Source organism: Dermochelys coriacea, chromosome 1, assembly GCF_009764565.3.
Source record: "Dermochelys coriacea isolate rDerCor1 chromosome 1, rDerCor1.pri.v4, whole genome shotgun sequence".
NCBI lineage: Eukaryota > Metazoa > Chordata > Testudines > Dermochelyidae > Dermochelys > Dermochelys coriacea.
The window spans coordinates 192324307-192342985 of record NC_050068.2 but is presented as its reverse complement, the minus strand read 5'-3'; the positions used below and the strand labels follow the sequence as shown (position 1 = coordinate 192342985).

Below are 18679 nucleotides of genomic sequence, written 5' to 3'. Positions count from 1 at the left end.
TCATTGGATGCTCACGAAAGCTTATGCTCTAATAAATTTGTTAGTCTCTAAGGTGCCACAAGTACTCCTTTTCTTTTTGCGAATACAGACTAACACGGCTGCTACTCTGAAACCTATCTAATAAAGGTAATACAATGAATGGAGGACATTAGAGTAATGCCAGCATTTTACAGAAAGGAAAAATTAAGGCTAGTACTTTGATGCACAAGGAAATTTATTTCAAACTTGTGGATCATAAAGATACAAAGCTGTAGCCCCAAACATTCTGTGTCCATGGATATCTGGACTCAGAAGGGGAGACTTGCCAAATCGCTGTTAATCTAGGCAGGCTGTACATGGATATATACTTGAAGATATGATCAAAGCCCTGTCTATGAAGGTTTTACACATCAGCACCATAATCTTGAAAGCAATTATTTACTTGCAGCGGGTGTAAGGATGTAGAAATTGGTACAATATGACATGCACTACTTTTCATGACAAAGTATCTGAGCAGCCAAATTTTGAATATACTGACTATCATAACCGTAGGGGTAGCCTAAATTCCTCCTTACCTGTAAGGGGTTAAGAAGCTCAAGTAACCTAGTTGGCACCTGACCTAAGGAACCAATGGAGACAAAAAATACTTTCAAATCTGGTGGGGGGGACAGGTTTTGTTTTGGGTTCTTTGTTTTCTGTGGCCATTCGCTCTTGGGACTAAGAGGGATTGGACATCAATCCATGTTCTCCAAATTTTCTTGAACAAGTCTCTCATATTTCAGACTTGTAAGTAACAGCCAGGCAAGGCATATTAGTTTACCTTTGTTTTCTCAACTTGTGAATTTTCCCTTTGCTAGAGGGAGGTTTATCCCTGTTTTGTTGTAACTTTGAAACTAAGGCTAGAGGGGGTTCCTCTGTGCTCTTTGAATTTTCTGGTACTCTGTAAGGTTAACTACCAGCCTAAGTTTACAGAGGTGATTCTTTTACCTTTTTCCTTTTAAATAAAATCCTTCTTTTTAAGAACCTGACTGATTTTTCCATTGTTCCAAGACCCAGGGGGTTGGGTCTTCGATCATTTTGTAACCAATTGGTTAAGATATTATTCTCAAGCCTCCTCAGGAAAGGGGGTGTATAGGCTTGGGGGAATAGGACTCCAAGTGGTCCTTTCCCTGATTGTTTGTTAAATCACTTGGTGGTGGCAGCGATCCCAAGGCAAGAAGGGAATCTGTGCCTTGGGGAAGTTTTAACCTAAGTTGATAAGAATAAGTTTAGGGGGTCTTTCATGCGGCTCCCCATATCTGTACCCCAGAGTTCAGAGTGGGGAAGGAACCCTGACACTGAAAAAGATTGCTGATCATATTATATGTGTTATGTGAACAGATGGGCATTACTGGAGTCTTTCCTAGGGAAAATAAGTGTGGCTGGGTTTCTTAGAATCTACTAATTGCAGACCTAACTAAAATCTTTTGAATGATAACGCAAAGTCCTTTGCATGCTCTGCCTAATAACATGCTACTCTCAAATCAGCTGGGAATGAAAACCCATAAAGAGATGATCTTTGCTCTGGTTTCAGGTGTTACTTAAAATGTCTCAAAATAAATTGAAAACTGCCCTGGACTAAGGCTGATAATGGGATCTGGTCTTAAGCATCTCCAGCTCGTTTTTTACTAGATTTTAAATGAAGTAAGTTTAGACTCACTCAGGCTTTATATGTCCCATAGGCAATTACTTAGAATTACCTTTACTTGACTGAAATATGTTGGTTTTGTATCAGAGAGACAGATCTGAGAGTTACTGGCAAAGAAGTGGAAAATTAAGGTTATGAAAATGAAGAATTTTCCCTAAGGGAAGGATATCCACACTAAATTAAACTGATGAAAACTTTAGGGGGCCCTGTAATAAGGATGCTACCACAAATGGTCAGTAGGGTTTGTTGTTAATCATAGGGATTTGTAGGTAAGGCGGAGAAGGGTTAGTATGGTCAGGTTATAAACCATTAAGTATTATTAAACTAAGCTGAGCAGACAACCACTTATAGCACAAATACAGTAACTGTAGTGAGTAACTGGGTCAAAGAACAAGTTTATGTAAGAATATATGAATTGCCACTCTGGGCCATGGGCCATCATGCCCAGTATCCTGTCTTTGACAGTGGCCTATATCAGAGCTTCAGGGTAAGTGTGCTAAACAATTCAGGGCAATTGTGGAATGATCCACCCCTGTCTTCCACTCCCAGCTTCTGGTAGTCAGAAGTCTGGGTCAACCCATGCATGAGGTTGTGTCCCTGAGTATCTTGGCTAATAGCCATTAATGAATCTATCCTCCCTCTACTTATCCAGTTCTTTTTTGACTGCATTTATACTTTTGGCCATCACAACATCCCATGGCAATGAGTTCCACTGGTAACTTGTGCATTTTGTGAAAAGTTCTTCCTCTTGTTTGTATTAAACCTGCTGCTGTTGAGTTACATTGGATTGACCCATGGTTTAAGGCAAAAGTCACTACAATTTCATGAATGTCTGCAAGTTAACTGTGCTATGCTTAATTGTTCTTTACGTTAATACAGTATTGATCCAGTGTATTCCAATTTGCATTTAGTTACAGTTGAAATTCAAAGTTTCAGAGATGAGATTTGGGTTTAGTCAAGTGCCTGGCATTTGGGTACTAATCAGAACTCCTTGTTTGAGGGGAAAATAGAGCCGCTTGACTCTCTTTAAAGTCCTCACAACATGTACTTCTTCCTTCCAGCCACAAGACCTGTAATGGCTTCCCCACACCCTCTTCTGCCAGCCCCATTCCTTTCCAAATAACCTCCCATTTTCCCTTAACTAATTTGGTCTCTGCTTGAAAAAGGCAAGTATATCTTCTTTCCAACATTAAGGCACCTGTTTTAAGTGGCAGTTGGGTGGCTTCCTTCCAGTCTCAACCGTTCCATCAGACAGTTTGCTCATTCAACATAGCAGAATCATGACATTTAACTTGGTTCTGCCCATCTAAAAATGACCTGGAGCTGACACCAGAGTCCAATGTGAGCCCTTATAATTACAGAGGAACACAGATGGGTTGGGAATGGCTATCATACCGTATTACCAATAGGTTGCATGTAACAAGAGTCATCAAAGCAAGCTGTGACTTGTACATTCCCCACTCTAGAGCAAATGGGCTTTTGGAGTTACGAAGGTGGCTATATATTTCTTAGTCTGGAGAAAAGCAATTTCCTGCACTTAAATCTCTGTATCCCTTGCCCCAAAGTTGTTAAACCCCTTGAGTTTATAGTCTCCTGCTTCAGCAGCCAAATAAATTCCTGCAGCAAGGTAAATGTGCAGGTAACAAGCCATGCATGCATGTGCACAACATCCATCTTTAACTGTGCAGCTGATAGCATCACAGAATTTGCTGCTGCACATGCCAAGTTCCACATTCTCAAGTCTTCTCACCTTAGGTTAAAGCATTTCATTTTTATCTTGTGCTACTCATGAGGGCCTATTAACATGGGCATGGCCTAAGCCTGCAAGGTCTTGCTCACAAGAAGAAATGCTTTGACTTCAATGGAACTGTTCACATGAGTAAAACATGAGGATGGGACCCCATGTTTGAAGTTTGCGTTCAGCCATATCTGAGTTGTGACAGCAGGAGAGGTGATTAGCGATACCGAATAGTTTAGCCCTCCAATTGCAAAACTGCTTATGTTGCTCTCCTTCACCCAGGAGTAATAAAGGGGAGAACATAGTCTTCGGGCTGACAGGAAGAAAAAATACAATTTCAAAGGGGAATATTGTGGAAAGTTGTGCCTGTAAGGGAACTGAAATTAGAATGGAAACTATTAACCACTGTAACTAGAAAAGGAAGGAAGTGTGGTCACAGCCAGTGCTAGTACTATTGTCCTTGTTGAGACAGAAGCCACGATGCACACTTAGCAAAGCTGATCATTGTTCCAAACCTTAGTGAAACAGAGTTGCCATTTAGGGAGATGGGGAGGGGCTATGTTGTAAGAGGGTAGAAATAAGAACTGTGATGAGCTAATGGATGGAGGCAGTGACCATCTTTGCTAAAGGCAAACTGTGGCTTCAGGTCTATCTAGGACTGTCGGAAATTCTGGCCATTTTGAAAGAGAGCAATTCTTCATCAGTGGCTCTGAAAGAGAATCATATTCTTCAGCCACTTATTCCTAAAAAATTATTTCCCAAAAGCTACCCATTGGACTGCATATACTCAAGATTCAATTCGCTGCTAGTTTTTTAGATAGACAACACTTGAGTGGAAATTATTTGGGACAAAAAAAAGTCAGATGTAGAATGCTCAGTTTCTCTAAGGACTCATTCTTAATTGCACTCAGAAACAGATTGACTTGAAAATTAATTCACTACTGAAAGTGCTGTCATTTTGCAGAGTGTACAATATACCTCATCCATAACAAAGAGGCTGTACCTATGGAGCTTCAATTGGCAACTCCAGAAATATTGGTTTCAGATTGCAATCAGCAGACGGTTTACCTGGAGTCCCTTTGCTTGATTCAGATTATAGTTGCTGGCAGAGAAATATCCCCTCTGCTTTGGAACATATTGACTCCCAGGGCCTGAAATACTCCAAGTGTATTGACTTTCCAGGATGTTTCAAATTCCTTGTATTCTAGTACTGCCTACAGGCTGCAACCAGTGTCAGGATCCCAATTAGCTAGGCTCTGTATATAGGCATAAGAAACTCCCCAATTTCAAGAAACTATGATCTAAATGGACAAGATTACAAGGGTAAAAGCTGAAAAACAGTAAATATTATCTGAGAGCTCCAGACAGGGAGCCGAGGTAAAGAGAAATGAAGTGATTGATCAGGAGAAGTAAGTGAATGAATGAGAGGCACATAGGAAGGTTTAAAAATCAGGCCACAACTTTATGAATTATATATTGGGTGGGGCACTATGCTGCTACTTGCCCCCCTCTTTCACATACCAGGCATTTAATTACAGATTACAGATTTAATTTGCAGATTACAAACCAAACAATGACTCAGTGTCTATCCCTAGTCTATCAGGCAGACTAAATGAGGCCTCAGATGAGGCTTTCTAGTCAGGTGGTGTCAGGCAGGTTGACATTTTGTTGTCACTGATTTTTGGTAGCCCAGCATTTATAATGACCTTGCTCCCTGACCTTTTGCCATTTCGTTCTTTCATTGCAAAGCAGAACTGACCAAATATGGGGAAGTTCACCAGCCAGCTTAGAATAGGTTTAGAGAGAGAAAATAACAGGAGTTAATTAGACTCCATGGAGAGCGTATTGTTGCAGAAGTAGTCCAACTCTGTATTTGTGAATCTGTGGTTCCAGACATGGTGTATGTTTGGAGATGGAGACTGTAGGCCCATATAAATCTTCTTGAATCCCCTATGAATGTAATACTGTTAAATCAGAATCACCAGGCAGCAATGTTGCACTTAGTCATACAAGATTTTGTTTCTATTTGTTTTTTGCATAGGAGCCCAGTTCACCTGAGAAGAAATGCTCTCCTGATAGCCTTGTGATGGAAATGTATTTCTCAGGGAGCTGTGGCAAGCAGCAGAAGAGTTGGATCTCTGCCTTAATCCCCCTGATCTCTGAATTCTTGAGGCAGGGAACCAGGCCTTGAGTTTATTGGCTGAAATACACAACTAGCTGTAGGCTTCTCTACATGGCTGCACAGTTCGTACTAGAGGAGTGTAAACTGCAGCATGCACTAGCGTGCTGTGCTGCAACTGCCCCATGTAGACCCTGCAACTGCCCCACGTAGACCCTAGGTAAAAGGTACCTAGTTCAGGTTAGTGTATTCCTGTTTGAAACAGGGTGATGTTAATGTGAACTAGGTAGCTTTTAGTTTGTGTTCAGAAGGACTACATGGGGCAGTTACAGTGCAGCACGCAAATCATACCCCACCATAGTCCTGATTGTGGGATCTGCATAGATATACTCTATGGAGGGCTAATTACCGCCTCTGTTCAAACTATTTGCACCAAGGGCTTGTCTACACTTGAAAATTAATCAGGCAAGCTAACTGCAAGGGTGGACATGCTTATTCTGGAATAAGAGTGCCTTTTCTGCTTTCCCTTAATCCCCTTCCATTGACAGAGAAATGGCATGGCGTAAAGGTTTTAGTGCCATGAGTTTGTGATTAACACATATTTCCTGAGTGTTGCAACTAATGAATGAATTTAGGCCAATCATCCTGAATGTGGTGTGTGTGTGTGGGGGGGGGGGGGTTGTTGTTCATTAGGTCCCTAAAAGCCTCAACCAGATTAGGCTCCATTATGCTAAGTGCTGTACAAACATATATAATAAATTACACTAAAGAATTATGTTAAAAGAACATTTAGTTTGCAAAGTCAAGCACTCAAAAGTTAACAAATGTTAGAATTCAAGTAACTAACATGTACAACCTTATTTTGTCTCTCCCCTCCCCTTATGTATGTGCATTATGATAGTCTACAATTACATTATCACATTATTTTTGGCAGGGTTTCTGTCTCATTCAGTGCACAAGATGGACTTTCTCTGGGGATGACTCACGGTTGTGTAGTGAAGTAGGCTATTGACTTGGCAGCCTAATTAAGCCACCCCCAATGACCAGCAGTAGCTATGCTGGTGGGAGAATGTCTCCTGCCGACATAGCGCTGTCCACAATGGCACTTTTATTGGTGAAACTTACATTGGTTGGGGTGTGGTTTTTTTCCTACACCCCTGACCGACAAAAGTGCTAGTGTAGACAAAGACAAAGTCTGTCACAACCCTGCTTCTCATCAGACCTCTCCACCTTTTCCCACTCTCCTCCCACTGGTTGCCAGTCCCAGTTTCCCACCTCCTCTCAACTCCTAGTTCAGCCTGTGCTGCTCTCCCTCCTTGTCCAACCATTCTGAGCTGCCTCTTCCCCCTCTCTCCCCAGCCAACCAGTCCCAGCCTCCCTTCATTACCCTGCAATTCCCCCTCTCTGCCCAACTATTCTCAGATTTTCATGGGAATGGCAAAAGGCATATCCCTGACACAATGATCCCATCTCAAATCTCAAGTCCCTGCTTCAAAGCATGGGGGTCTTACAGCTTCTCCAAGGAAAAAGTTGCTAGATTTTTTTTAACATTTTGAAACAATGTATTTTCCCTTAACTTTGCCCTTGGAAATGGCTGAGCTGTTCTGGCTGAAATTTTCCAAACATCTGGAATGGAAGTTTTCAGCCTAAATGGTTAAAATTTGGTCAAATTATAAGCAACTGAAAACACTATCTTATAATGGGAAGTGTCAGGCTACCTTAAGAGGTGGTGCTGCCAGCCCCATCAACAATGACAATCCCTGCTCCTAAGAGTTTCAATCCAAAAGAAAATGAGAGAAACAAGTGGGTGGAAGATGGGGTAACAAATTCCAAAGGATGAGCAATGGAAACGAATTCCATTAAAACCCAAATGCTACACCCAGATACCATTTATTCTGTATAATGCTCCATGTGTTAAAGTATTTATTTAAAGTTTTGTGTAAAAATGTATTTCAACTACTTGTTATAGCCCTCAATCTGTAAAGCCAGCTGGCTAATGTACCATGAGTACATCTGTACTGGGCTCAGTATGGGAACAATAAATGGGAACAATAAATCCCATTTCAAATGAATGAAAATACTAGACAAATAGCACATAAAAAATAGCTGGAGTTGCCATAACATCAGTAAGTCCCAAAAATATTATATTAGTATATCTGTGCTAACTCAATCTTGGCTTTAATTTTCCAGACTGGGTGATTTGAGGTTATGGTAAGAGAACCATATGGATGTGTCTTGTTTCAGCTTCTGCTACTGTAGTGTTAGATTGAAGATGCAGTCTGTATTTATGTGAGCTATTAGGTGTTTTCTTTGCTGTGATTTCAGTGTTTTGTCTTGTTTTAATAAATGTTGGTAAAGCTGCAGGCTATAAGGTCATAACCCCTTTAATGGAGGGCTATCCTCTTCTGGGTATCCTGCAATTCTCTGAGTAAGTGATGCAGAACATGGACCAAAACTATTATTCATCAAAGAGGGAGCTTAGTTTAATAGGGTGTGCATGCATCTGTGCAAACACATTAATATCTGTTTGTGTGTCTATGATGTTCCTCTTAAACTTATAAATAGATACCTATGTGCCATGTGTGGCTTTGAGACTACGTATTGAATAAAGAGGTATTTCTAGGTTTTAGAAATACTCTGCAGTACTTGGGAACAATTTTGGTAGTATTATATAGACTATGTAAGGTTCCAGGATGGAGGATAAGGAAGATGGTAATTTAATGGGTAAGTCTGTTGTACCTTGTGATACAGCATGGCCAGAGGGCAGCAGGAGAATGTTAGAAGGGAGCCTTATTCCCTGCAGAGGGAAGAAAATTTGCTATAGATTAATTAAAGCGCCTGAAACCAATTAAAGCACCTGAAGCCAATTAGAGAACCTGAAGCCAGTCCCCTGATAAAACCCCCCAGCTTCAATCAGACAAGGGAAGGAGTTGAATCAGAGTGGATTGGTGTTGGAGCAGAGAGCAGTTTGGAGGAGCTGAAACAGAGTGGATTGGTGTTGGAGTAGAGAACAGTTTGGATGGAAGCAGAGAAGAGTTTGGAGAAGTGCTGAGGTGGGCTAAGACGACCAAGACCCTAGGTAAAGGGATATCTGGTTTGTGCAGGGGGCGGGCAGGAAGCCCCACAAGCTGAAGGACAGGAGAGGGAAGTAGCCCAGGGGAAGGAACCACTAGTTCAAGCGGTTTACCGCTATTCCTAGGGCCCCTGGGCTGGGACCCAGAGTAGAGGGTGGACCCGGGTCCCTCCCTCTCCATTCCCCTCCTCTAGGACACTAGTGGGGCAGTTAATACCCCAGTTCAGGGGAGAGAAATGGTGCCCTGAACCCTCCTCAAGAAGAGAAAGTGCGAGACCCATCAAAGTAGTGCCGGGAATTTGCCACATACCTACAGATGTTAACTGGCTGACAGGGTAATCCTGGTAAGCCTCTGGGTACTCTTAACCTTACTAATACAGGAGTTAATTAATATGTTTTTATATTAGCTTTCATTGACCATTTTTAGGATTATTTCACAGCACTGAGCATTAAGAATGTATCAAGTAGATCAATAAAACAATCTGCAAAATAATTAGAGACAGTATCCCAGATATTGGACTAAACTTTTTAAGCTTATTTTAGGACACAGTAGCAGGTAATCCAATAAATTGGACTAATTAGAAATAATTGCCAAGCAACTCCTTGCATTCACACTGTTTTAAAATATTATTTATCTTACTTGGTTTACCATTTAGTTATAGACAACAAATTATTGTGGTTATTTCAACCAATGGGCCATAACCTTGCTAATTTTTAACTCTGTGCAATATCCACCATGGAAACCCCATCCTTATCGGGACCTAAGTGTTCACCCTTGGGTTATAAAGTATAAAAGTACTAATGCACACACTGGTTACTGCTTAATGATTAAGTGCCCTTAAACTTAATCAGGAAAGTGAGGATTTAGCTATAGAGGAGGTGATTTAGTATAATCTTCAACAACAAAGTTAAAGAAAATGTAGATAAGCGTGATGTATTCAACTCAACAAGGCTTGATGAAATGCATCCTAGAGTACTTGGGGAACCTACCTGAAGTAATCTCTAAACCATTGGCTATTATTTTTGAGAACTCACAGAGGATGGATGAGGTTCTGGAGGACTAAGGTACTATGTTTGCCATTCTCATCTTCAAAAAAGGGAACAACTAGGACCTGGGAAATTGTAGACCAGTGAGCCTAACTTCAATACCTGGAAGATCCTGGAACAAATTATTAAACAATCAATTTGTTCAAACCTGGAGTATAATAAAGTGATAAGTAATAAACAGCATGGGTTTGTCAAGAACAAATCATGCCAAACAAATCTAATTTCCTTCTTTGACAGGGTGACAGACCTCATGGATTGGGGAAAGCAGTAAAGATGATGTAACTGATTTTGGTAAGACTTTTGACACTGTCCCAAATGACATTCTCACGAGTAAATTATGATATATGGTATAGATGAAATTACTATAAGGTGGGTGCACAACTGGTTAACAAAACAACCTAAAGTAGTTATCAATGGTTCACTGCCAAACTGGGAGAACATACCTAGTGGGATCCCAGAGATTCTGTACTGAGTCTGGTACTATTCAATATTTTCATTAATGACTTGGATGGTGGAGTGGAGAGTGTACTTACAGTATTTTCAGTTGACATCAAGCTGAGGAGGGGTTGCAAGCATTTGGGAGGATAGGATTAGAAATCAGAATGATCTTGTTCAATTGGAGAACTGACCTGAAATCAACAAAATGAAATTCAATAAAGACAAGTGCAAAGTACTTCACTTAAGAAGGAAAAATCTAATGCAGAACTACAAAATGAAGCTAGGCAGCAGTACTGCAAAAAAGGATCTGGGGATTATTGAGGATCACAGGCAAAGTACGAATCAACAATGTGATGCTACAGAGAAAAAGGTAAATGTCATTCTGAGATGTACTAAGAGAAGTGTGGTATGTAAGACACAGGAGATATTTGTTCCATATTAGTGAGGCGTCAGATGGAGTACTGGGTCCAGTTTTGTGGACCACACTTTAAGAAAGAGGTGGACAAATTGGAGAGAGTCCAGAAGACAGCAACAAAAATGAGAAAAGGGAAAACCTGACCTATGAGCATTGGCACCAGAACTGGGAGGGCCAGGGGGTCATGACTTCCCTCCCCCCCACCACCACTTTTTAACAAAAGAAACATCTGTAGAATATTTAAGTATTAATTCCTGTGCCACTTTGCCCTCCCCCCCTCCCCCCCAGGACACACACTTCTACAAAGATTCTGGCACCCAAAGGGCCATTGTCCCCCTCTGCCTCCCTCACCTTAAAACCTGGCTGGGAGGGAGAGCGCCGTGACCTGGCCTGGTTGACCAGCACCTGGGTTCCGCTGTGCATTGAGCCACATGCCGGCAGCTGGACACTCACCTGTCTGCTACCAAAGCTGCAGTGGAGGCTCCTCTTGATGCTGGGGACCTGTTAGAGCTGGGAAGCAGGAAGGACCTATCACCCAAGGGCTTCAGGCTGGTCAGCAGAGAGAGTATGGTCTGAAGGTGCTGGGGCTTTGGGAGGGGAGGTTTGGGGGGGGGAGGGCGGGCAGGGGCACTGGTAGGGTGGGGCTGGGTTGGGGCTTTAGGAGGGTTAGGATGTTGGGGGAGACTCCCCCGCGCACACACGCACACTCTTGCAGTCCTTCCGACGCTTGACTGCTCAAACTCTGGAGTTACTTCGATTCTGGCCCAAAGGGGGGAACGGAAAGACAGCCATGCTCTGATCACAGTACTTGGTTTACACTTCCAATGGAAGGTGGAGCTTGTAGGGTTTAGAGGTAGCCAGCCCCAGCAGCTCTTGCCTCTCCAGAATGCACTCTGTAGTGCTGCACAGAAGGGTACAGAGGCCACCAGCCCCTCCTTCTACTTCCCCAGTTGTCCATTGCACTGCTTACAAGAACAAGGAAAAGACATCTACCTGGAAAACATTTTGTTGAATACATTGCAAGGCTTTATCCCCATTACCTCCTCCTTGATGGTAGCTGCTGAAGTATGTATCTTTGAGGATCAGAGCAGCGCTGAGAGAAATATTTTATTATGTACAAAAATGAGGCAACAGACTTTCTACTGTTCAGTGTAGCTGCTGCCTGTGACAGCCCTGTACTGGACTTCTTTGTTTCTGCCCCCAGCAGAGTGTGTGTCAGTGGAAACAAAAGTCTGCATGAAGAGGCGTGGTGTATCTATAAATCCTGGATGACTAATTAATCTAGAGCACAGCCACTGTATTTTTGTGCCTGTGAAGTCAGGATGCCATGATATCAGAAGTTTGCTTATACATAACTAGGAGAATGAGAGAAGAAACTACATAATATAAGAAAAGCAAAATAAGACTAGATTGAGCTGTAATAAAGTTCTTTCTTTATTACCCCAATTCATAGGTTATTTAATCCACGTGCTTGGATTAGAGGTCTGTGGCCTCTACTATCAACAGTGCAGCTTGACCTGCCCTTTCAGTCTCCATTACTAACTCTTCAGTGCACTCACCAGAGGAGTCAAGCACTTTGTGTGCACTCAGCAAGGGCTGCTCCAAGACTACGGGTACATCTACAGGGCAATCAGAAATGGGAACACCTGTGCTAATTTTGATCTAGCCAGTGCCTCTAAAAATAACAACGAAAATGTGGCTTCATGGATTCCAGAACAGGCTAGCAATGGGAGTATATCCCTAGGGGCTCCCGTGTGCCGAGGCTCATATTGCTGTGTCTACACTGCCATTTTAGTCATTCTAGCTAGATTAAAAATAGCATGGGTATGTCTACACAAGCTGCAATTGCACCTCCGATTGTAGTGTAGACATTACCTAGGAGAATAAACATTTAGTTGAAATTAAACTGGGCATTTTAGAGTTTACTTATTAAGTTTTGTTAGGAGTTGCATGCAACCTGCATAATTTTCCAGGATGCTTTCCTGTTAAACTTCATGTGGGCTACTTCACGCAGGCTACTGCAACTTTTCATTTAGTGTTGCTTTCAACATTTACCATTTGGTTCTGCTTTGTTTGTAATTACTTAGTTATTACAAAGCCCAATAAAAATGAAAGATATCTTCTAATGAAGAAAAATTAAACGCTAGGTCTCTACAATTAAACACTAAAAATGAAAGATGACACACAAAATGCAAATAAGTACTCTGTGTGTTTTTAACCTATATCTTGATGCAGCTGAAGAGTAAGATGCAAGACCTGGGTAAAGCAGCCATTGGCAAATCTAAATAAATATGTAGAAGACACACAGAATTAAAACCAACCTTTTCTACAAATAAAAGCAACCTCCCACTCTTTCTTAATTGAAAATTCCTTGTGGTATGAACATGTGTAATGTTGGGCAGTGAAATACTAATTTTTATCTTCATCACAGTGTGTGTGGTGGGTTTCATAACTGCAGCTGGTTAAATTATTTATTGCGAGTAATATTCATTGTGAACTTATTCCTCTGGAGCTGTTCACAAGTCAAAAAAGATGCTCTGTCTCAATGAGAAGTTGTGAGCTTGATGTGGCAATTTCTAGGTAAATCGCAGTAGCCTGTATTATGCAGGAGGTCAGACTAAGGAATCAAAGTGGTTCCTTCTAACCTTAAATCCTTTGAATCTGTACCATTTGTAAAAAGACTTTTATTTTCCAGTTGCTCAGGTTATTTGAAAGTACTGGTTAACTAGGATAATTAGCTTTTTCAGCCTATGAATTATTCAGACTGTCCACTTGAACTATTTGACGCTCACAGTTCATAGTGTGTAATTGGTCACCTAAGTCGCATGGTATTGTTTTTGCTTCTTGATTAGATGGCAACCTTTTTTTAAGTAGAGAAAAACTGATGAATAACCTTCACCTTGATCACCTTGATCGATCGGTCCTTCCGCCCTCGTATAGATTGCACCAATCAACACGTCTTCCATTCTTCTCGAATCCTGGCCTTCCTTCTCCATGTGTGGCCATGTCTTTTCACGATAAAATCTTCCCATTTCTTTGGAGGTTGGCCGAGTGGTCATTTCAGTTCTCGTGGGTAGCACTCGGTAACAGCTGTAGTCCATCGATTGTCAGTGAGCCTGACTATATGCCCAGCCCATCAAATTTTACTATACCTGCTCTCAATGACAACATCTTGCACTCCACTTTGCTGTCTGACCATTTCACTGGGGACTTGGTTGCAGATTGAAATTCCCAGAATTCTTCTTTCCATCACCCTCTCCGTGACACAGTTGCTTTCCTCTATCTTCGTCAGCGTCCATGTTTCATTACTGTACAACATTGCCGGCAGTACTGTTGAGTTGAAGAGGCTGGCACGTGTTGCCTTGTTGATTTTTCCTTGGAGGACATCCTTGATAGAATTGTTTGTGCACCAGCCTGCTTTCTTTCTTTGCGAGAGTTCACTTTCATGATCATGGTGCATGTTAATTTCTTTGCCCAAATAAACATATTGCTCAACTTCTTCTATTTGTTCTCCCTTGATTGTTGTTTGAGCTTTTGGCAAGGTATCAGACTAGATAAATTTCGTTTGGAGCAGTTAATTTTCAGTCCAACTTGGCTCCTTTTTGTCCAGAGTTCTTGCAGAATTTTCTGCAATCAACACAATATTGTCCATGAATCTGAGATGGTTTAACTGCTGTTCATTGATGATGATTCCACCCTTCCAATTCATCAACCCCATTACGGTTTCAAGGCAGGCTGTGAAGAGTTTTAATGAAACCGTAACTCCTTCTTTCACACCTTTTCTTAACTGGGATGCGAAGTGCAGTCAGAATTTGCTTTCTTTAATAGTGTGATATAATTTGTGTCAGTGCCCTTCTCTGCAAGATCTTTCAGCACTGCATTGATCTCTACATTGTCAAATGCTTTTTCATAGTTGATGAAGGCAATACAATTCCCTTTAGCATTCCAATAGCTGGTTTATAGTGAAAATATGGTCCATCATGCTGAAATTCTTTCGAAAGCCTGCCTGCTCTCTTGGCTGCTGCTCATCCAGACTCTGTGAGAATCAGTTTGTTATTTTGGTGAACAATTTGTAAACATGTGAGAGCAAGCATATTGGACGATAGTTCTTTAGAACTTCACGATCGCCCTTCTTGTACAGCAGAATGGTACTGGACTCCTTCCAGCTAGATGGTATCTTCTGCATTTCCACATAATGGCTAAACCTCTGAGCAAGGGTTTCCCAGAGGTCTTGGCCTCCAGTTCTTCTCATTTCGATTATCAGTCCATCTTTACCTGGGGCTTTTCCTTCCTTCATTTGCTGAACTGCATGTCAAACTTTGCTGACAATGACTGGGAGTACATGCTCATTGGGCTGTTGAAGTGTTGGTACTGGGATATTTTTCTGAGACACAGAGTTTGGATTGGAAATCTTTGCAGACTGCCTCTATCCAGTTCTGTCAATTACTGGTTTTCCATCCCTGTTCTTCAGCACCGTTATTGTTGACCTGCACAGTGTCAATTCCCTTTTGCATTTTTTGAGGCTTCTGTGATCTTCAGCCATCTTTAAGAGCCTTTAATTTCAGTACTTCTTGAAGTCCTCCTTTAGTTTTCTTCTTATCAACTTGTGGAGGAGGGAGCACTCAAGTTTGTCACCTTCATATTCCTCCACTTCTCTAGTAAGTTCCACATTTCCTCCGTGATTCCTCTCTTTTCTCTTTACAGTCTGTCTCTTGGCTAATTTCACGCATTGCCTCCAATTTATTGCTGAGTATTGTTCCTCCAAACTCCAGTGAAGTTTTTATAATCTTCATCTCCGTTATCTATGAGACTCCAGTCTTCCTTGGAAATGTTCACTTTCAAGATTGTCTCGTCAAATATTTTTGGCTACTGTTTCTGATTTGCCATCTGTAGCATTTTCTTTTCCAACTTTCCGTTGAAGTTGAGCCATGCTCTCAGCAAGCAATGGTCACTACTGGTGTTAAATGATGGTATTACTGGGATATCTTGTACAATGCACTGCTTATCAATGAGAATATAGTCAAACTGGTTCTTGTTTTTCTCACTGGGCGTGATCCATGTCCACCTCCTCCTGGCCTTAAGTGCAGGTGTTACTGATGAACCAGGTGTTACCGATGAACATTTCTTTAATCTTCGCCAGAGTTGCCAGTCGCTCTCATCGTGGATTTCATTCACCAATACCATACCTTCCAATGAACTTTTCACCTTCTTTCCCTCTTTCAACTTTGGCATTGAAATCTTCCATCATGATTGTATATGTGGATTTTTGAGTGAGCTCCTGACATAATTCTTCCACGTTGTCATCTTTACTTGTGTTTGTGGGAGCATAGATCTGAATAATCTTGAGTGTGCTGTTCTTGTTCAGTTGGAGGTGTAGCACTCCGATTCGCGGTGACTTGAACTTGCAGGAGATGGTTTTTGAAAACCATTCCTTGTTGTTGATGAAGCCATTTCCTCCAACAGTTCTCGCTCCTTCTCCTTTCCCAACATGATGGTACTTTCATCTCTCCACTTCACTTCCATCTCCTTTCTTCAACATGTTTCGCAGAGTTCAAGGATGTCGCAGGCTGTCCTTGCCTTCTCCTTCATTAGATGGTTGATCGAGCACTCTCCTATCGACAAAGCTAACACCGTTCGCGGGGCTGGAAGTATTTTTTCGGCAAAAGTGCTGACAGAGTGTTCACACATGCTAACTTTAGCGACAAGGCTGTGTCAACACAGCCTTGTCGCTAAAAGCTGCTTAGTGTAGATATGCCCTGGGATTTTCTATATCTTTGTTATGAGCTGGGTGAAACCTTGTTCTGGGTTGAGTTAAAACTTCACTGATATGGATGGGTGTGAACTCACTCACCGTTCAATCAACATAGTTGTAAGGATAAATTAATTAAGTCCTTACCTAAGAGAAAAGGGTTATGTGAACCCACCCAGGAGTTTTGGACTGATTAAGGAGGGAGGGAGGGAAGGGAGTTTTGCTGAGTATTGTTCCTGTTTGTGTGTGTGTGAGAGAGAGAGAGAGAGAGATGGGAGTGTGGAGAGGCAGAATACACAGAAACTGAGAACAGACTGAAGAAATTGAGAAGCAAAAAGCAAGAGACCTGAGCAGTAGCTGTCGAGTGAGATCCTGGAAAAGGCTAAGGAGCAAGCTTTTGGATCTGTTGGCTAAAGAGACTTGGGGCTGTAAGTTAAGAAACTACGCCTTTTGTTCTTTCTGCATGCAGAGACACAGGACTTTGTACATTCCTTGTAAATAAACAAAATTGCATCAAAACACCAGGCTCCATCAATTTCTACTTCCAACTGGAGCATCTCTAGGGCCTCAAAATCTGACTAGCCACTTGGGTGAAAAAGGGGCAACATACTGTTGATAAATTCTGATACACCCGATGAACCAAATACAGCTTTGATGTGACTCCAGTGATTTTAATTAAGTTTTGTCCCCTTGCACCAATTTTGTTTCTCATGAGCATAACTTGTAGGTAGCCGCTACTCTGAAGAAAATTATTTCAGTCAGCGATAGAAATGCAAGTAGCACAGACTTTCTACTTGTCATACACTCGGCAACTGAAATAAGCTGTGGTACAGCTGACTATAAGAAGTTAAAAATCCAACTCGTGTACAGAAATAAACAGAAGTAGCAAGATCATTTGCACTCACCATCTGGTGATTCCCAATCATGTTACATATATCAGGCCTGAATTTGGAACAACATAAAGCAGAGATCCAAAACTTAATGTTAAAGTGTGACAACTCTCTGTTGCTTTGGACAAAAGATTGAACAATGTCCCAAGCTGCATTTATTCAAATAGACAGTCTTGCAATTACAGGTGTAACAGTTCTCAACATCATTGTTCGGATAGAAACATTGTCTATAATAATTTTTCTTTCTTTTGGTACATGACAAAAGCTCAATCCACATGAAGAATCTGGTTTACTGGCTCCCAAACAAGCAATAAAATGGACTTTTGATGTGTCTAGTGATTAGGGTGACCATATGTCCCAATTTTATAGGGACAGTCCCAATATTAGGAGCTTTTCCTTATATAGACACCTATTACCACCCAACCCTTGTCCCGATTTTTCACACTTGCTGTCTGGTCATCCTACAAGCGATATAGGCCAGCAGTATTTTAAATATTATTTCAATATTGATGCAAGTTTTTGTGCTTGTTGAAGATGCTAGGTTCACAGATGCTGTGAATAGAGTCCAATCCTTTCTAGAAGGCAGGCACATTGTGGAAAGCCTTGTACCATGGGAATTAAGTGGCACACTCTCTAAGAGAGATGTCACAAACTGAATGTGCCCCCCAGACTCAATTATTCTCTGACTAGCGTTATGTACATGGTAGGTTGCAGGATGGCTACTAGCAGGTTACGTTCTTGTATCCATTACTAATTGGCTTCAGAGCTTCCTTTTCAGAGATAGACACCAGGAGTGATCAGTGTTCTTCATGGAAGAAGTTTGCTTAAATAAGGTATGTTACACACAATGCCACCTAATGGCTGACTCATATGATATACTTTAGCATTATATTACAGCCAGTCTCCAGAAGTGGCTAGTTCAAGTCAGGATAGAAACACACTGGTGGGGCATGGTAGCAATGATTGCATTTCTGCTTCTTGTATTGTTTTTGTTATGTGGGTAAATGAGTGATTTCTGACATTAGGATTATCCATCTAATTGCTTTTACTGGAATAAATTTGCTTTTTTAAACAAATGTGTGCCATAAGAGAAGAAAGGGGGGAAAAGGCCAAGATAATCCTTAAATTTTAAAAAAGACTTTTTTATGGCTGAACGTAAAGTGTGTTACTTTAGGGAACAAGGAAAAACAGGAGAAATAACTTGATTTCTTTTGACAGCAGAATTAATATAGACATCTAATACAGCCAGGACAAAGGATCTTTCTGAATAGCTGGTCCTTTGTTTTGACTGAACTTAATGAAGATAACAAGATTTTCATCAATCAGAAGATTATTAATAGACATGTTACAAAGCCTCCTTTGCAAGTGAAGTAAAGTGGAACCCTCTTAAAGTGACCTAACTGGACTCTCTCCTCCCACCCCCAAGTGAAAACTTCACTACAGCAGAGTTCAACAGTAATCAGAACTGAAACTTTCATGTTGCAATAACACTGAAACAACTTGGTACCTGCATTCAGTTTCACTACAGAGTTCACATTCACCTG

At 41.3% G+C, this 18679-nt stretch overlaps 1 long non-coding RNA gene across 2 annotated transcripts in view; it reads right to left on the bottom strand.

Annotated features, from left to right (window-relative positions):
- LOC119849275 overlaps positions 1-18679 on the bottom strand; it is a 133265-nt gene that overhangs the window by 17399 nt on the left and 97187 nt on the right. For both annotated transcript variants that reach the window (XR_005290436.2, XR_005290437.2), the window contains one exon: positions 10177-10272. This is a non-coding gene — a long non-coding RNA (uncharacterized LOC119849275). The remainder of the gene's footprint in view (positions 1-10176; positions 10273-18679) is intronic.